The sequence below is a fragment of the Pipistrellus kuhlii genome, unplaced genomic scaffold (assembly GCF_014108245.1).
Source record: "Pipistrellus kuhlii isolate mPipKuh1 unplaced genomic scaffold, mPipKuh1.p scaffold_m20_p_9, whole genome shotgun sequence".
Classification (NCBI taxonomy): domain Eukaryota; kingdom Metazoa; phylum Chordata; class Mammalia; order Chiroptera; family Vespertilionidae; genus Pipistrellus; species Pipistrellus kuhlii.
In genome coordinates, this window is record NW_023425595.1 from 18,540,566 (window position 1) to 18,552,628 (window position 12,063).

General features: G+C 39.9%; 1 pseudogene; it reads right to left on the reverse strand.

The window, feature by feature from the left end:
- Positions 1-2,189: 2,189 nt before the first annotated feature.
- LOC118713159 lies at positions 2,190-3,203 on the reverse strand (annotated as a pseudogene).
- Between the last annotated feature and the right edge of the window lie 8,860 nt (positions 3,204-12,063).

Genomic DNA, 12,063 nt, shown 5'->3' on the forward strand with positions numbered 1-12,063 from the left:
AAATATGCCTGACCCCCATGAAAAGCTAAGGAGATGGAACAGGTTTGAGTAATGTGGTACTCATGACTCACAAAAGTATACATGGTCATTTTGGTTCAGAAGCACAGTAACTTTGCAATTTTAGATTTGTCACTTAGTTTCTTTGGTCTATAATTCCTTGAACAGAACATAAGGAGGCTGGACTACTTGATTTCTAACATTGTTTTAAAAGATTAATTTCTTTGATTTTTAGATCACAGTGATTGCCAAAATGGAATAGATTTTAGAGACTATTTAATGCTTGTTTCTTAAAGATGTGAGTATTTATAAATTGGTGGGAATAAAGAATGAATATCACAAATTGTGTGATCTCGGTATTCCCCGGAAAATAAATAAAAACAAAATAAAAATCACCATGGGATTCTGGGATTTCATTCCTTTGTTATTTGGAAAGTGTGACTGATGACATCTAACATCCTTCCATTTCTAACAATTCTACCTTTCTTAATCTATTTTTTAGTAGCTTCTTTCCTAGGATTGTTTCCGTAGATATGAGTCAGAAAGTCCCAAAGCTTATTCTGGTCTAGAGTCAAGCCTATGTGAGAAATATTTTACATTAAAATTCACCTGGTTGCATAAAATAAATCATTTCTTAATGTAGTCAGTTGGAATTTCAATCCAAGTTCTAAATGAATCATAATGGATCATGAAGTAAATACCATCACCTCCACTAGTGTCTAACAGGAGTTCATCTAAAAGCATAGAAGACAAGCATTTATGAAGCAAGATCTGAGATATCTCCATGTACCTAAATACTATGCAAATCAGTAAATTCTATTGGTATTGGTGGAGATGAATAGAAATTCAGTGCTCTGTTATCTTATATTTGGTACCCTGTTTTTGGTGTTTTGTTGTAAGGTAACAACTTTTGCAGGATTTCTAACTTTCAGGGGGAACTGACTTAAAGCGTATTTCTGTTTTATAGCCAATGATATTGAAATAGGAGCTGACAAAGACTGAGAAATTCTCAGATTTTTAAAACTAAAAATAAATCACATTAAGTACATGTATTTTTCAGGGTAAAACTATATGGAATCCATAGATTCCAGTATATCATGTAAAAATATTGTTTTAAGAAAATGTCTAATCATTCAACTCAAGGACATGTACAGTATATCACAAAGCACAGAGCTGGGAGAGAATTTACTATTAATACCTTGGAGGAAGCATCTAAAGCAGTGGTTGTCAACCTTTTTAATGCTGCGATCCTTTAATACAGTTCCTCATATTGTGGTTGCTACTTTATAACTGTAATTTTGCTAATGTTATGAATCATAATGTAAATATCTGTGTTTTCCAAGTCTTAGGCAACCTTGCTAGTGGTTCTCAACCTGTTGGTTGCAACCTACAGGTTGAGAACTGCTGCTGTAGAGCTTTCATTCTCTATCATCCAACACAGTTTCAATGGGCAGCTCAGGTGCGGAGGGGCTCCCAGGTGACTTCAGCTCACTGCACTTGCTTATTCACCTTGTGACAATGAGCTGGGTTATTCCTCGTAGTCCCCTTCAGTGGACATGGATCTTCTGAGGGCTTCCATGGCATTTTGGTTTGTCTTGCCCGACACGGATTCTCCATTCACTGCTATCAGGTGATCATTCACCTGAAGCCTTCCATTTTCAGAAGCTGCACCTCCATTAATAATGGACTTGACAAAGATTCCCAAATCTTCATGGTTCTTTTTTGACCAGTTACCTTTGACACTGACACCAAGACCTGCGGATCCTGAATCATTAAGTGGAACTTCAAATGTCTAAAATTCCCTGGTGCCATCAGGTGCCAGAACAACATCCTCCTCGTCTGCTTTCATTTCTTTTGGAATCTCACCGGGCCTGGCTCTGCACTCAATTCCCTCGGGTGGAAGGCATCTTCTTGGTGAAAGACTAGAAGGCTCACTGTCCCTTCCATCTTGGTGCTTCTCAACAGGGAACCAACTTCCTCTTGGGATTTGCCTGCTAAATCTACTCCATTTACCTCTACCAGGCGGTCTCCTGCCTTCAGTCTCCCATCTTGGATGGCAGCACTCCCCTCTTTCCCAGGGAGGATGTTTTTCACATAAATGGGAGTTGAGTCACCTATTGTTACATCTCTGGAAGTGATGCTGGATCCCAAAACTTCTGTACCTTTCTTAAGCTGGATATTCAGCCTCTTGCCTATTTTTTTATTTGTATTATTTTTTTTTCTTTTTTGGCATTATAACCACTGTTTACACTTGTTCCAAATCCACTTTGTGGTGCTGGGGCTGGAGCTGCAGGTGGTTTTCCAGAAAGCTGTGTACTCTGAGGTAGTCGTGGGTGCGAGTCCATCTGCTCGGCCTGGTGGGTCAGTCTGGGTGTTCTCTGTGGTGCCTGAAGCCCTGCACTCTTCACACTCCTTTCATCAATACTCTGGCTGTCAGGGCTGCAGCGGCCTGAATAGTCATTGTTTTTCTCACTTTGGGAGAGTTGTTCATACTGCTCTTTATTTGCTGCAGGAAACACATGGAACCAAATGATGGGTATATGCATGGCCTGGCGAAACCTATGCTGTGCATTTCAAATCTTCTGTTTTGAAGGTCGCCATCATTAATCCTGACAGTGCAATCATTCTCATGAAAAAAGGTTTTCTTGTTTAGCTTTCTCCCACCTTTCTCCAATCATTTTACTAATAACCCCAGGGTTCTGCCCCCTCGAGCACTGAAGGACACTACATGGATTCCCAGAGGCCCTCCATCGTTGGGGACATGTACGAGCTTTACCATATCATTCAGAGAGAAGTTGGGTATGTTTTCCAAATCACTGTCCGCATGTCCAACAGGTTCAACACGACTGTTGTCTTCTGTCCCCTGTTCTTGCTTCTCCAGCCATTTGTCCACATGGGGTGACTGGCACTCAGACATGAGTGAGCATTGTCTCTCTGAAATTGGTTAGACCAGTGACTAGTATCTCATGGAAAGCTTCTGTAATTTCCATCTTTCTTCCTGTCACAGGTTTTAGGGCTACCAGCAGTGCTTTGCTTAAGGAAGCCATCAGTCATTGACCAGCATGTGGGGATTTTTCTCTGAAGGCTCTTCAGAGGAAAAATTACAATCAATGACAGAAGTTAAGAAGCCAGTTAAAGCTGGGTCACTGCTTTGCTGGACATGAAGATACATGTTTGCATGAAAAACTGAAGGTGTGGCCTCACTTTCACTTGTTGTTTGATAAGGCTGAAAGTCTGAAACATTGGTGGTGCCAAGTTCACTGCCAAATATCTCTGGACTAATTAACTTCTGTAGACTCCAAAGGGATGAGAGATTAGAGTCATGTATACCAGATATTTATCATGGGCTGCAGGTAACTTTTCACTAAGAATATTTCTGTGTGTAGATTGTCATATTATTGAATCAGTAACAGAATGTCTGCCTACTTAACTGCCATACAGATTTATATTACAAGTAAACATTACTCTAAGTCATTATGTAAAACTAGAGGTCTGGTGCATGAATTCCTGCACCAGTGGGGTCCCTCAGCCTGGCCTGTGGGACCAGGCCAACACCAGCTCTCTGACATTCTCCAAGGGGTCCCGGATTATGAGAGGGCACAGGCCAGGCTGAGAGACCCGAGAGACCCCACCAGTGCACGATTGGGGCCAGGGAGGGAGGCAGGAGGTTGGCCAGCTGGAAAAGGACCACAGGAGGGCTCCAGGGAATGTCTAGCCCAACTTGCTTGGTCCCAAAGGGCTGGACCTCAACAGCAAGCTAATCTTCTGGTTTGAGCATCTGCACCCTGGTGGTCAGTATACGTCATAGTGACTGGTTGACTGCCTGCCCCTTGGTGGTCAGTGCCATCATAGCAAGCAGTTGAGTGGGCATACCATTAGCATATCATGCTTTGATTGGTTGAATGGATGACTAGACAGCATAGTAGGCTTTTATGATATATGGTAGGATGGATGGTATGGTTCAGCTATGAACTGTTCCTAAGCAGGAACAGAGAGGTTCAGAAACAATATTGGTGGATGTGATCATTTTCCTTTTACCTGACATATGGTTCTTTTATTGAAGGAAAGAAAACCCTCCTGCTGATTTAGTTATTTTTCATGTTTATAAGGTGTAATTATAGCTCATATGGTGGATTCATATAAAATAGTCAGTTTCCAATAACTTATAAAACATGATTTATTTATATTAGTTCCACATTTTCCTTTTTGTATAAAATGCATTTTATATATTTTGCCAAAGTTATCACATTTTATCACTTAGAAATTGCAAAGATTGTGGCTATGTTTACTTTGTTTTTTAGTTTAAAATTAGATTTATTACTTTTAACTGAAAAGGCACTTTTTTATGGGAATACCATATATACCAGCAAAGGTACTCTATGATTCTGCTTATGCTGTCCTTACTTGTCATCCCTATTGACACACATTTTTATCTGTTGGTATCTGCACTCTCTACCTTTGTATTTTAGAGTGCATCAACACAAGAGATTTTAATTCCCCTTCACATTGCCCCTATCACCTACACCAATTCCTCCATTTTTGATAAATGATCACTTTTAAGCATTTGGCGTGTCCTTTCACATTAGAAAGATATTTTTAAAAATAGCATAAATCTTATGTCACATATTGTTCAGTCACTTGTTTTTTTCATTTAATTATATGTATCTTAGAGATTTTCCCATCTTTGCTTAAATGGACCTAATTCATTCCCTTTAATAGCCATATGTTATTCTATCTAATAAAAGGGAAACATGCAAATTGACCATACTTCCGCTACACCCACAAGCCATGCCCACCAGCCAATCAGGAGCAAGTATGAAAATTAACCCAACCAAGATGACAGCAGCCACAGAGCTGAAGCAAGCAGGAGGCTTGGGTTGCCCCCAGCAATGTAGAAATCCACTCTTCTCCTGCCCTGGCCTCCACTCAAGGCTACAAAGTTTAAATTATAGGAGATAAATAAATCCCAACAAAGATAGCCATGGCTATGGAGCTGGAGCCAGCTGAAGGCTTGGGTTTCCCCTGGTGATGGAGGAAGCCAAGCTTCCCACCGCCCTGGACTGCCCTGGCCTCTGCTCAAGCTTGCAAAGTTTTAATTATAGAAGATAAATAAATCCCAGATATCTGCTTCCAGCCTATGCATGGGTCTCAAGGGGGCATGGTCAGCCTGCAAACTACCACAGGTCCTTCTCCCAGGCTACCCCACACCCCAAGGGCACTCCACCCTGATCTGGGACACCTTTAGGGCAAACCAACCAGCCCTCATGCATGCACCAGGCCCCTATCCTATCTAATAAAAGGGTAATATGCAAATTGACTATCACTCCAACATGCTAGATTGCTGCCCCTATTTGGTCAAAGATGGTTGCCCCAATATGGACACAAGATGGCCCCTACAAGATGGTCAGCAGGGGAGGGCAGTTGGAAGGGACCAGGCCTGCAAGGGAGGGCAGTTGTGGGTGATCAGGCCTGCATGGGAGGGCAGTTGGGAGGGACAAATCCTGCAAGGGAGGGCAGTTGGGGGTGATCAAGCCTGCAGGGAATGGCAGTTGGAGGGGACCCAGGCCTATAGGGGAGATCAGTTAGGGGGACCAGTCCTGCAGGGGAGGGCAGTTGTGGGGAAACAGACCTGCAGGACAGGGCAGTTGGGGGTGACCAGGCCTGCAGGGGAGGGCATTTGGGGGGGGGGGGTAACCAGATCATCAGGGGAAAGCAGTTAGGGGTAATGAGGCTGGCAGGGGAGGGCAGTTAGGGGTGATCAGGCCAGCAGGGAAGGACAGTTAGGGGCAAACAGTCTGGCATCAATCAGGAAGAAGTCAGGCATCAATCAGGCTGTCAGGGGAGTGGTTAGGGAGTGATCAGGGTGGCAGGCAGAAGCAGTTAGTGACAATCAGGAAGGCAGGCAGGCAAGCATTTGGGAGCCAGCAGTCCTGGATTGTGAGAGAAATGTCCGACTGCCAATAGTACTGGCCTAAATGAGCAGTCATACATCCCTTAAGGGGTCCTAGATTGGTGAGGGTGCATACTGGGCTGAGGTACACATCCCCCCAGGCACAAAATTCATGCACCAGGCCTCTAGTTCAGCAATATGGATGGACCATTATATATACTATAATCATTCCAAAAGAAAATACATTTAGAACTCCAGTTTATTGCTATTAAAATACTACAATTTGTATTCTTTTAGAGACATCACTTTTTAAATGATAAAAGTACCTTACAGGAGAGGTTTTCTGTTCCAAGAAATAACTATTTGAAATTTTAACACTCCTCCTTATGATCTTCAACATTCCTCCTCAAAGGACTATACTCATTTGTAAAAGAACAAATATAATTTTATTCAGCAATTCTATTCCAGAAATTTACCCTGCATATATTCAAAATATGTGATGCAACACACACACACACACACACACACACACACACACACACACACACATATTTTTATTTGTAGCATTGTTATCAAATTATATGTCCATCAATTATGTCATGTCTATACAATAGAACACTGTAAAAAATAAAGAGAAAGCTATCTGTGTGTGTATTTGCTTGTAAATACATTTTTATAAAACTACATAGAAGATAAAGTAAGTTAATTGCCTATAAAAAGTAAACCATTAGCAGGGAACTGGGTGAGAAGACTATTACATAGCATTTTGTACTTGTGCATTTTGACACATAGGGATATATAATCTATTCAAATATTAAATAAAAAGCATACAATTTGCCCTACCAAATTACATATGAATATATTCTTACCTTACAGGCTAACTTCTCATTTTAAAATATATTTTCCTGATTATCAGTGACATTGAGAATTTTTATATGATAATTGGCTATTGGTATTTCTCATTTGGTGAAATGTTTAAACTTTATCCCTATTTTTAAAAAGATATTTTTATTGATCTTAGATAAGAAGGGAAAGGAAGATAGAGATAGAAACACCAATGATGAGACAGTCTCTTTGATCAACTGCCTCCTGCACACTCCCCACTGGGGATCAAGCCCACAATCCAGGCTTGTGCCCTGACCAGAATCAGAATTATGACCTCTTGGTTCACAGGTTGACCCTAAACTACTGTGCCACATTGGCCAGACTACCCTTATTTTTTATCTTACCTTTTTCTAGTCTCCTGTGCATTTGAGATTTTATTATTTCATATATTAAAAGTATTCCAAATATTTTCTCTCTAAATTGGTCCTTATATTTTAACTGTTTTTACAGCATCATTAGTCACAATGATGTTTTAAGTGTTTAAAAGCTAATTCTGCTTTTTCTTTACAGTTTCTAATTTGCTTACTTAAAACAATTTCCCCTACCTTAATAGTATCAAAATCATCTTCCTCTATTTTCTTTTAAAATTTTATGGGTTTTTTTTGGTATACTTTTGTTTACATTTAACTCATGTAGAGTTGATGTGTATTCGATCTGAAATTTATTTTTGCCTTTAGTGAATACAAATGGAGATCCCATTATCACAACAGTAGTGTATATTTTCCCCGCTGATTTGCAATGTTCACTTTCCTATGCTAAGTTTTTCATGTAAATGCTTTTGGACTCTCTGTTCTATTTGCTTGATTCCCCCGTACATCCCCGCCACTAAACCACTCTGTTTTAATTTCTGTGAGATGGGATTTTTTTGTATTATTTTCCCCCAAAAGTCCTTATTCTACCAGATTTTCTACTTCAGCTGAGCTTTAGAATTACTACAACAATTTCTACCCCAAAATATAGTGGCTTTTTCATTGGATTATATTGAATTTGTATTTAATTAACTTAATTTGGGGCTGATATATCTATGAGTTTTTAGTTTTCCCATCTGGGAAACTTGTAACTCTTTTTACTCGGGAATTTGATTGGCTTTTGTGTCTTTTTAATCATTTACGATATGTTATTTCATTTATTCTTCAGAGATCTTGAACACTAAGTTTTTTTTCCCAAGTTTTTTATAGCTTTTGTTATTCTTTTGGAATAATTTTCATTTCTGAAGCATTGAAAGGATCCTAAATAAGTGATAGTTACTTCTGCCAGTCATTTCTTATAATTTATATTTTATCTTATTGTATATATTTGAGAGTTATGATTTTATATATGTACAGATACAAAATATATAAATTACATACATGCATACGCATTACACACACATACTGTATTTATAGTATAGTCAATAGCTGCAGCTATTTGAGGGTTAATCTAAAACTTAACCTATCTAATTGATCTCTTAACATTTTAGGGGAAAATATTCTATATTTCTTATCCTTGGGAAAAGGTCATTTCCTCATTTCTTCCAATTTCAGCATTTTAAAGCACAAAAATATATATTCATGTATTTTTAGTTTGTTTTTTGTTTGTTTGTTTGTTTAAATATATTTTATTGATTTTGTACAGAGAGGAAGGGAGAGAGATAAAGAGTTAGAAACATCGATGAGAGATAGACATCGATCAGCTGCCTCTTGCACATCCCCTACTTGGGATATGCCCACAACCAAGGTACATGCCCTTGACTGGAATCGAACCCAGGTCCTTTCAGTCCCCAAACCGACGCTCTATCCATTGAGCCAAACCGGTCTTGGCAGTATTTTTAGTTTTTCGCCTCAGATTCAGTTTGTGGGCAGTGTGAAATATGGGACTTGGAATTAACAAGCCATTTCTGCTTATTTTTTTACCCTGGGACACTTTTATGTTCAATCTGGAAGTTTCTGCCAGTCAGGTTATGAAATTTAAATTCGCATAGCTATTTTGGACATAATTTTTATATCACTAATTCAACTCTGTATTTGTCATAACGGTTTCTTCATTTCAAAAGTGGAAATGCAAAGTGGCAAGCAAGAAAGTCCTATAGGTTAACCATATATTCAGTATAATGTTTTCATTGCAGCATGTCATTTGCAGACATTCTTCCCTCTGGATGACAACGCTAGTTTTTAAGCAGCTTGGCTATAACTACTTTTCTCCTGGATTTCTATATGTGATATACACAGGGAGTTGGCAAAAGTAAGTTGACAATTGTGAATATGCAAGATATTTGATACCTATAATTTTATTTATGAATTATTTTATGTCCACATGAACAACTGTAAACCTACTTTTGCCCACCCATTGTATGTATTTTTCATTTCAATTTATATATATTTATATCTGTTCTTATTAACACTTTCCTCAGCTTACTATCATTGGTTCTACTATTGAAGAGTAACTTAAAAAAAAATTAAAACAAAAAGTCAAACAAAATAAAAACTCCTGTTGCAAAGTCACCCTGACTTTCGAAAACATTGTCATTTCTGTTTAATGTCACACAATAAGAAGCTGTAAGCATTGAAAAAAACTGGTAGATAAATAATTACTTTCATTGTTAGCAGTTGTCCTGGGAAGGTGTAAACAATGCAGTTACCTTTGCGATGTAATATTTAGTAGTCTGGCATCTATTATTTTTATGTTCTCTCCCTCCTTTCTGTATAATTTGGCTTCAAATCTCTAAGACCTCTGGCTCTTTATTGGAAAACTAGAGGCCCTGTGAATGAAAATTTGTGCACTGGACAGGGTTGGGGTGAGGGGGCGCAGAGGGGAACATGCTCAGGCCAGCCTGCACCCTCTTGCAGTTTGGGAGCCTTTGGGGAATGTCTGACTGACAGTTTAAGTCATAGTCTGGCCTCCCTCTGTGGGAGGCAACGAGCGGGCCAATTGGGGGATGGCACCAGCTGGCAAGTGGCTGGCCCTGCCCCTATTGCCCCACTGCCACTGCTGGTTGCCACTGCCCCCCAATTGCCATGTCCTCCCTCTGCCCGCTAGTACCCACCTTGGCTGACCTGGTGCCTCCCACACGCTGGCCCCGCTCACCCACCAACCAGTCAGTCTGGTTGATTTGCATATTAGGCTTTTATCATATAGGACTAGAGGCCTGGTGCACAAAATTTATGCACAGGTAGGGTCCCTAGGCATGCCCAGTGATCAGGACCTATCAGGTTCCCCACCCCCCTGCCTCCTTCTTCCCTCACTCCCTCAGTGCCCCCACCACTGCCACTGGTTGCTTGCCATGATCCTAGCCACCCCCTAGTGGTCAGCACAAGTCATAGCAAGCAACTGAACTCCCAGTCTCCTGGTTGAACTCAAAAGGGAACACTTTTCATATTAGCCTTTTATATGTATAGGCTATAGGCCCAATGCACGAAAATTCATGCAAGAGTAGGCCTTCCTTCCCCTGGCTGCCGGCACCAGCTTCCCTCTGGCACCCAGCACCTGGGCTTTCCTCCTCCAGCTGCTGGCAGGCACCTAGGACCCGGGCTTGCTTCCCTCTGGCCCTGGATTCCTCAGCCAGGATGTCCGGTCTAATTAGCATATTACCCATTTATTATTATACATTGTTTTCAGGCATTGGGGCCTGCTTTACCAGCACTGTAGGGAATTAGAAATGTGTGGGGATTTAAAGTTATGTCTCTCCCATGCCTCTGGGGTAGCTTGAAAGCAATGAATACAATTCCAATTCTCTCTCTTCAAATCAGGACATCTTTAAGGAGAATTTACACTCCAGGAATTCCCTGGAGATCAGGCTGTTTCCCTCTGTGAGACTTTGCTTGAAAGCCAGCCCACATTTGTTGAACTTTCTCTCTTTTTTTTTAGTCAGCTTCCCACACTCTTCTGACTGATTTTCCTAGAACATCTCCTTACTAAACCACTTAACATAAATCCTTTTCTCAAAATCTTGTGGGTAACCTGATCTAAGATATGACAAATAGAAGCATTTTGAATGCCATTTTTATATTTTGCTTACATTTCACTTTCCCCATTAAACAGATAGGCTATCTATTCCTTTTTAGCCTTTTTCTTCTTTATTTTACTATATAAACTGTCTTTTTTCAGTAATTAACTCCACGTTACTACCCAGTGCCCCTAAGTCTCATTTTCATCAGTCTTGGCTTCTCACTGGGATCTTCCTCACAACCCTGGGCCTCTTGCATTTGCTATCAATTCCTGCAGCGAATGGGGGAAATCAAACATGGCAAGATTAGGCTTCAGATTAATCTCAGAGTACTAGGAGTGTTTTTGAGCATATAACTTCAAGTATAGTCAGTAGGGAAAATCATGAGACTGCATAGCTACCATCTATTGAGTGCTTGCCATATGCCAAGTATTTTGCTAAATATTTTCATATATTATTTCATTTACATGTTATGATATAAAATATTGATTCTGTTATCAAATTTTTACATAAGAAGAAATAAGGCACAGATATATTGATAATTGTCCTACATTTACTAAATTTGTAAGTACAGGAATAGAATTTGAACTTATGTATTTTAAAATATATATAGATTTTAGAGAGGAAGGTAGAGGGAGAGACAGCGAGATAGAAACATCAGTGATAAGAGAGAATCATTGATTGGCTGCCTCCTGCATGCCCCACACTGGGGATTGAGCCTGCAACCCAGGCATGTATCCTGACCATGGAATTGAACCGTGACCTCCTGGTTCATAGGTCTACACTCAAACACTGAGCCACTGTGGCCGGGCCTAGCTTATGTTTTATTGTCTCACAGAAATAAGACTCATAGGAATGAGATAGACTCTTATTTATGAAGTATGATCTGAGGAGGAGCAGCATCTAAATCACCTGAGAGCTTATTAGAAGTGCAACATCTTGGGCTCCACCCTAGATCTCTTTAATAGGAATCTGAATTTTAACAAAATCCTCAGGTGATCATATTCACATTTGTTTGAGAAGCACTTGGCTAGAACACTTGATTTCATCAACCTAGATGGAAATCCAACTGACAAGCAGTTAATTTACTCCACAAACTTTCACTGACATGTTACTGTGGGCAAGTTTTGTATTTGGTAAGTGGTAAAATGGATTCCTGCATGTAAGGTATATATAGCTGAGCTGGGATTCAAATGAGTCAACCAATGAAACAGATCAAGATTCTCAGCCAGAGACTGTCAGTGTGAAAATCACTGTCAACTATGGAGTCAGTGTGTCTAGAAAAGTTTAAACCTGATTTCATTAGTCTTACCTTCTTATTCAAATCTACCTCACAATCATGGGCTTCCTGCATTTGTTATCAATCTCT